The sequence below is a fragment of the Eubalaena glacialis genome, chromosome 3, assembly GCF_028564815.1.
Source record: "Eubalaena glacialis isolate mEubGla1 chromosome 3, mEubGla1.1.hap2.+ XY, whole genome shotgun sequence".
Classification (NCBI taxonomy): Eukaryota; Metazoa; Chordata; class Mammalia; order Artiodactyla; family Balaenidae; genus Eubalaena; species Eubalaena glacialis.
The window spans coordinates 14,517,141-14,524,517 of NC_083718.1; positions in this window are offsets into that span (position 1 = coordinate 14,517,141).

The following is a 7,377-nucleotide window of genomic DNA, read 5'->3' on the forward strand; positions in this document are numbered from 1 at the left end:
AACAGCGGAGATAAAAAAAATATAGGCAGAGCAAAAAACACACTGTAGAAAGAGCCTTGGAATAAAACCAACCTGGATTTAAATCTGGGGTCTTCCACTTACAGGGTAAATGACCTTACACACATCACCTAACTTCTATTAGGCTCAGTTCACTTATCTGGAAAATGGGTATAAAATATTTACTTCATACAGCAGTTGTGAAAGACACCTGAGGAAATATTGCAAAGAATAGGCCCAGATAGTTATACTTACAGGCTCTCAATAAACTGTTGGGAACTAGTTATTATTGGACCACCACCCCAAGTCTGCTATAAATACTTCACTTTCTTGTCCCCATGGTGCTGGTTCTAACCTCTATCATCATCATCACAGTTTTTTTGGTGTTATTTGTTTTTTATCTGTTTCTTAACTTCTGTGACTTACCCATATATTTGTATTCCCAGGTCCTATGGTACCATCCTGAAATGGTAATAAAAAAATAGGAGATACATTTTATTGGATGTTTATTAATTGCCAGGCACTCTTCTAAGTGCTTTAAATTTTTTTTTTAATTCTCACAAGAATCCTATAAAATATTTACCACTGTCATCTTCATTTTGATGAAGACACATTATCTAGGTTCTCCACTGTCACAGAGCCTAATAAATTTCAAAGCCTGGATTCCAAACATGAGTGTCTGGGTCCAGACCCCGACTTCTGACCACCATACGGTCACATTGTAGAAGAGAGAGGATAGGAAGGAAAGAAAATCCAAATAAGGTGGCAGGGTGCCACCCAGTGATAAAGCCTTTGAACAGCAATGAATTAAGCAGAAGTCCGGGCAGATGCGAGCAAATCGTACTAAGCATACAAGGAAGAAGGCTCCAGAGAGAGAGCAGTGCCTGAGGTTGAGCTGCATTTTTCATTCACTAAGAAAGTGAATCATCAGTGCGGGTTATACATTTTCAAGGAATATCTGATTTATTTCATTGGTTTACTTGGATTCTATACCTAGACCGCTGATCCAAAGTAATTTTAAGAGGTAAACATTTTAATACTTTAAACATTAACAAAAAAAAAAAAGTTTAAGGGCTGACAAATAGATATTCCAGGTATGAATGAACAACCACACTGCAGTCCTTCACCTACTTCTGTGGCTGCAGGGAGCACATTAAGTAATAGATCTCATTTTCTGATCAAAAGATTCATGAATGCTCTTTGGCACTAAACTCTGGGAGGAATTAAATATATATTGAGTAATAATTAATGGGTAGAAGTGTGAGTGGATCACTGAAAATGAGGCCTATATGACAGTGATGTCAAGTGATTAAACAGTGAAATCCTCCGCTACTGCTGTAATCAGGGAAGACTTTAACTGTCCTCTAGTGAGAGGGTCGTTTTCTCCTCAGGGACAATCAGCAAGTTATTCTTTCAGCCAAAAGGCCAGAGGCTTATCAAACTCTTCTAAGAATACTCCAGAGCGTGCACAAAAAGCGTGAGCAAGAGAGAGCGTGGATAGCACCAAAAAGCAAAAACCAAAGCCAGAGCAGCCCTTCCTAGATATTATGTGACGAATGGCAGGCGTTTACAGAAATGCAGTGTTCTTGAGAAATACAGTGAAATGGAGAAAATGAGATTTAGTTATCAGTAATATGGACCTTGTTACACATCCATATCCATTTTAGTACGGTGGGCATGTACCCACCGTGACCCGTACGCCATCCATCTAAGCAGGCTTTCATTCACTGCCCCAGCGTGCATGCTGAGTGGAGCCATTGTCATTTCCAACGTCAAAGTCTAGTCATTATCGGTTGATCTTTCCACTGTCCAGTGTCTAGGAAGAACCTGAATCCTGGACCCCAGATGATGATTATGATCAAGGCCTGCATGCCCAGGCCAGGTAAGTGATGCCTCTTAGAGACCTTTGCTCAAGTCAGTTCGTCCTTGTCTGCATTAGTGTTCTCGGGACCGTAGCACTTACTGTGCATCTGACATGTTAAGTGTTTTCCCCAAACAGTTCTCATTCTGTCATGACAAAAACCCTGTCATATAATTATTAGAGATAGAGAAACCAAAGCTCAGAGACGGTAGGTAACTTGACTAAGGTCACCCAGCAGGTAAAGTGAAAGTCTCAAAGACACCAACTGAATAGGCATTTATCGTATAGGTATTTTGTAAATGCAGAAGGCAAAATACAAGGGCAAAACTTGGAGACCATAAAGGGGAAGACAAAGAAGGAAAGGGAGGCTGAGATGATATATCACAGATTGTTTGCTGATAAACTGAGCACAGTAATAGAATTCAGGGAAGCTACAGAAATGTGTATCTAACATGTCCAGAAATCCCATCACTGAAATATCTAAGATTTCAAGTAAGACTTGAGAAAGAACTGGATTACCACCCAATGAGGATAAATTCTCCAAGGATAATCTCAATCATGACACTTTAAAGGGAAAAAAATTGTGAGCTAAGCAATGCTGACACAAACTCAGCTCTTGAACTAGCTAAATAAATAAACAAATAAACAAAAAAGGAAAGGTAACTGGGGCCTATAATATTTCTATAAAATAAACTTGGAGATAGATATATATTTAATCTAACCTACAAAGTTTACTTCTGGGATTCTATCCAAGGATATATACTATAAAAATAGAATATTGTTCCCGAATTAACGTGTTCATCCCAGCGTTATCTATAATTGTTTATAAAGATTACAAGGAAAATGTTTTTAACTAAGATTGCCAGATAAAATAGTGTATCCAGTTAAATCTGAATTCCAGATAAGCAATAATTTTTAAGTAAAAGTATGTGCCATGTAATATTTGAGATATATATGTGTGTGTGTGTGTGTCTGTGTATAGGCTGTTCCTCTGGAATTCAAATTTAATAGAGCATCCTGTACTTTCACTTGCTAAATCTGGTAACCTTCCTTATGATATAATATTGAGTTGAAAAAAAGCAGGATACAACTTTATATACAGATACATTTCAGCTAGGTGTTAAAAAATGCAGCATTTGATGTTCTTAGTGTTGTCTGCCTTTTAAGAAAACTTTCCTGTATTCCCATTTATTTCTTTAAGTAATATGTTTTACTATTTAAACAATGAAAATTTCTTTTGAAGAAAGAAATCAGACGCACCAGTATTTCTGAAGATTAGGACACAGAGTAGCCGACACCTCTCCACAAGAAGGTTAGCTCATTGAGTAGGACCTTTAATGACATTTAGTAGTTTGGTAATTATATAACACGTGAATATATACATAAATATATACATCTATGTATATGTACATACTTATATGTGTATATATGTGTGTGCACATGTATATGTGTATATATATATATATAGAGAGAGAGAATAAATAGATTGATTATGCTTTAGTAATTCTAAACATAATCATCTTTTGTGAGCTCTAACTTTATCTCTAGATACTTCAGCGGTGGGCATGGAAAGTAGCAAGCATTTCTCCAGCCACTGAAAGGAAACTCCTAATCTGATTTCACGCCAGGTTCTCTGCTTGCAACAAGAAGGAATACAACAACCTAACAAGCAAAAATAACAGCAATGGAAGCTGCCTTTCAGCCTGTCTCCGGGAAATGAGCGTGCCGATATGTAGTCTCTCCACACGCACATCCGCCTCATCATAATCCACTCTCCACACTGCAGCAGCCAAAGGTGAACCTCTGCTTAGAACCCTTCCAAACCATTCCATCACCCTCTGCACAAAACCTCTTCTCAGCATAGCCAGCAATTAGGGTGACTCAGAGCCCCATGGCCACCTGTTGGGCTGGGCTCATCATTGGTGGTATCTCCCTTTTACTCTCAAAAGTGATCCAGTTGGACAATACTAGTTACCCCTCCCTGTTCTGTCTTTTCTCCTGTCCCACCCTCTTTACTCTGCACCCATTAGATGTACTGGATTTCTTCTGGGTGCTGCAATGTACCATCCTCCTTCCTAAGTCAGGGCCTCCTCACAGGCTGCCCTGTGCTCTGAAGCACTTTCTCTGCCCATTCCCCCCTCCTCCAGGCTAATGTTTCCTTAAAGCTATTCATCATTCCCACTTTAGTTCAGGTATCACTTTTGACTAAGTGTAGCCCTCCTATTATTTACTCCCGGAGCACAATACACCTCTCCATTTATCACCGAGGTAATAAGACATTTATTTGCAGGATTATTGGATTAATGACCATATTTTCTATTTCCCTGCACATTCCATGGGTATCAGAACAAGGTGATTTCTTATTGCTGTATTGTTGATTTCTTACTGTTGTATTGGAGCTTCATAATTATTTATTGAACTAATGATTGAAGGAGCTACACAAACCTTTTGACGAAAGAACACATATAACCTCACCTACTTCAGTATGCCTACTTCAAGGTGAGGTTGTGACGTCAGTTTGACTCTGTTTCTGTGAGGTGATCAGCCAATGGTCCTCTTCAAAAAAGAGAGAGACCACAGACCTAAAATGGAGTCACTTGGGCTAATCTCACATCATCAAACTGAGACAATACTTAACCTAATTGCAGTTTCAACCTTCCCCAGAAATGTAATCATAACTGATTTTCTAAAATTTCCTGGTCAGCACTAGAGAGGTAATCTGCCCGATAGACCCTTTCCATTCCCCAAAGAAAGATGAGGTAATCCAGTCTTTCCTCGTCCTCGCCTTCTCCCGCCCGTAAAAGTCTTCCATTTGGTACAGCTCCTGGGGCTCCTTTCTAACTGCTGGATGGGATGCTGCCCAATTGATGAATCAATCTTTGAATAAAGCCAATAAGATCTTTAAAGTTTACTCAGTTGAATTTTGGTTTTTAAGAGTATTTCTTTCCTACATCCATTAATTCAAAACTCTTTGTGAAAACAGATCATATTTTATCATTTGTCTTTGTTTAGTAACCAGAATATATTCATAAGGCAATGAGCAAGCTTATTCTGCCTTTTATGAACACCTCTTACTTCCTGTCCCGATTCAGGTTAGTTTGTTAGAGACTGTAGCCTTTACATACTGCACTATTCCCATTGAAACACCACCAAATCTTAGCTCTACAGGTAAATATATATTTATTATTTAATAATCACCCAGTCTTCATGCAGATGTCTCTCCAAATGCTGTGGCAAACTAGTTTTGTTTTACATGACGACTGTGAGTGATTGGTTTTGATATCTTTGTGCTCTATTTTTAGGGGAGGATTCTGGAAGATTCAAACCTTGCTGCACTCACCATCTTCTCAGATTCCCCATATGTGTTTAAATTTTGGTGTGCACTTCCAATGTCCAGCTCTCCATATATCCTATGTTACATATCCCATCTTACATGAAGTCATACAAATTAGTCAGTGACAAATTTTTAAATGATGACAATAGCCATTATTGTTATATAGTAGTACACATGTATTAAGTGCTTACCATGTGACAGACAGTCTTTAAGTCCCTTCCATGTATTAAGTCAGGTCTATATCAAGAGGGCCATCAAAATACAAAATATAACAGAGCATTCTAAACCAATTAGCTTGGAACAAAGACAAGTCATTACGAAAACACAGATACTGAGCCTTGGGGGAAGAATGGCAAGACCCTGGTTCAGAGAGAAAGAGAAATAGGGCAAGTGAATGATTTTAAGTACATTCTGCACTTCAGTTACATGTGAGGTTTCAAGATGGTTAATATTTGGCCTCTAACATTAATATTCTTTAATAGACACTTAGGACACAGTATTGGATGATGACAATAAACAGATACTCCTCTTATACCTCTGTCTTTAGAATAAAGCTCCCATAACTAAATTTTCTGCCAAGTGGGTTAAAAAGCATTGAACAAAGGATATGCCAACTCCCTCTGATGCAGACGAAGGTTGAATCAAAATCTTTTTCCAGCAGAAAATGAGAATCTCCTCAAGGACCTTGAAGTGCTCTCTTTAAATGTGAGAATCCTTGAGAGGAAGATTTAATCTATACACTTTTGAAAAGGAATCCTGACAATACTGTGAACAGAATAAATCTGATTGAAAGTCTACCCATATACAAAAACTATGATGAAATAATGACTAAATTTATTTGTGACACATTTTTCAGGGATATAATATGTATATTACTCGAATAACTTATCATATAATCTTCTTAGCTTTCCTTTTCTGTTAGTGAATGCCTAAAATTTTACTAACTCATGATCTTTTCCTTTGTTTTTTAATCAACTATTTTTTTTTAATATATTTTTATTTATTTATTTTTGGCTGCGTTGGGTCTTCGTTGCTGCACGCAGGCTCTCTCTAGTTTCGGCGAGAGGGGGCTACTCTTCGTTGTGGTGCACGGGCTTCTCATTGCGGTGGCTTCTCTTGTTGCGGAGCACGGGCTCTAGGCACGCGGGCTTCAGTAGTTGTGGCACGTGGGCTCAGCAGTTGTGGCTCACGGGCTCTAGAGCACAGGCTCAGTAGTTGTGGCACACGGACTTAGTTGCTCCGCGGCATGTGGGGTCTTCCCAGAGCAGGGATAGAACCCATGTCCCCTGTGTTGGCAGGCAGATTCTTAACCACTGCGCCACCAGGGAAGCCCGATCTTTTCCTTCTTGATGAGAGCCTCAGCAACTACTCATTTTGAGGTTCTGTCCAGATAAGTTTTACTCAAAAAAGTAACTGCTTTTATTGGTTTGGTGCTGTTGGAGTGATGTAAAAAGGAAAATCGGCATTAGGTATTGATCTCACAGTTAATTAACTTCTATCCTGAAGACAGTATCTCCCTAATTAATGATGTGCACCATTATAAAGAAAGATGTTCTCTGGAATAGATGTGTATTTGATTCTTCTACATTTTTACTCTAGGGGAAGAATACGTTAAATGTTAAATTCCTTTTCTCTTGGTTTCAAAAATTGCCCCTTATCTCATTCCTCATGTCACTTCTAAAAGTTAACAACTTTCTTCACTTAAGTCTGTACATAATCAGTGGGCTATATATTGCAATATGTAGAGACCCATGTTCTTCTGGTCTTTCTTTATGTAACAAATCCTTTATTCTTCTAAGGGGAACCTGGATTTCTACCCCATTTTTCTGAAACTTAATTCATAAAAACACATTATAATTTACTTTTCTCTGTCATCTCAAGAGCTTAAGCTATCAATGTTTCAAACATGTTACCCATAGATTACATTTTAATGAGAAAAAATATCACTAATTTTTAATAAGTATATTATTTATGAAAATGTCTCATACTATTTGTATTTCTGAGACATGCAACAAAACATTTAAGTTGAAAAGCCCACTAATTTTAACCGATGACCCTCAATGGGCTCTAAGTGTTATTCACTGCTTTTGGTAGCCAAAAAAAGAGATTAAGGCTTTTTAAAGATATTTGTTATTGTCTTGTTGCAGCTCAGTTTTTGAGTTTGACGGGCTAGGAAACCTTTGAA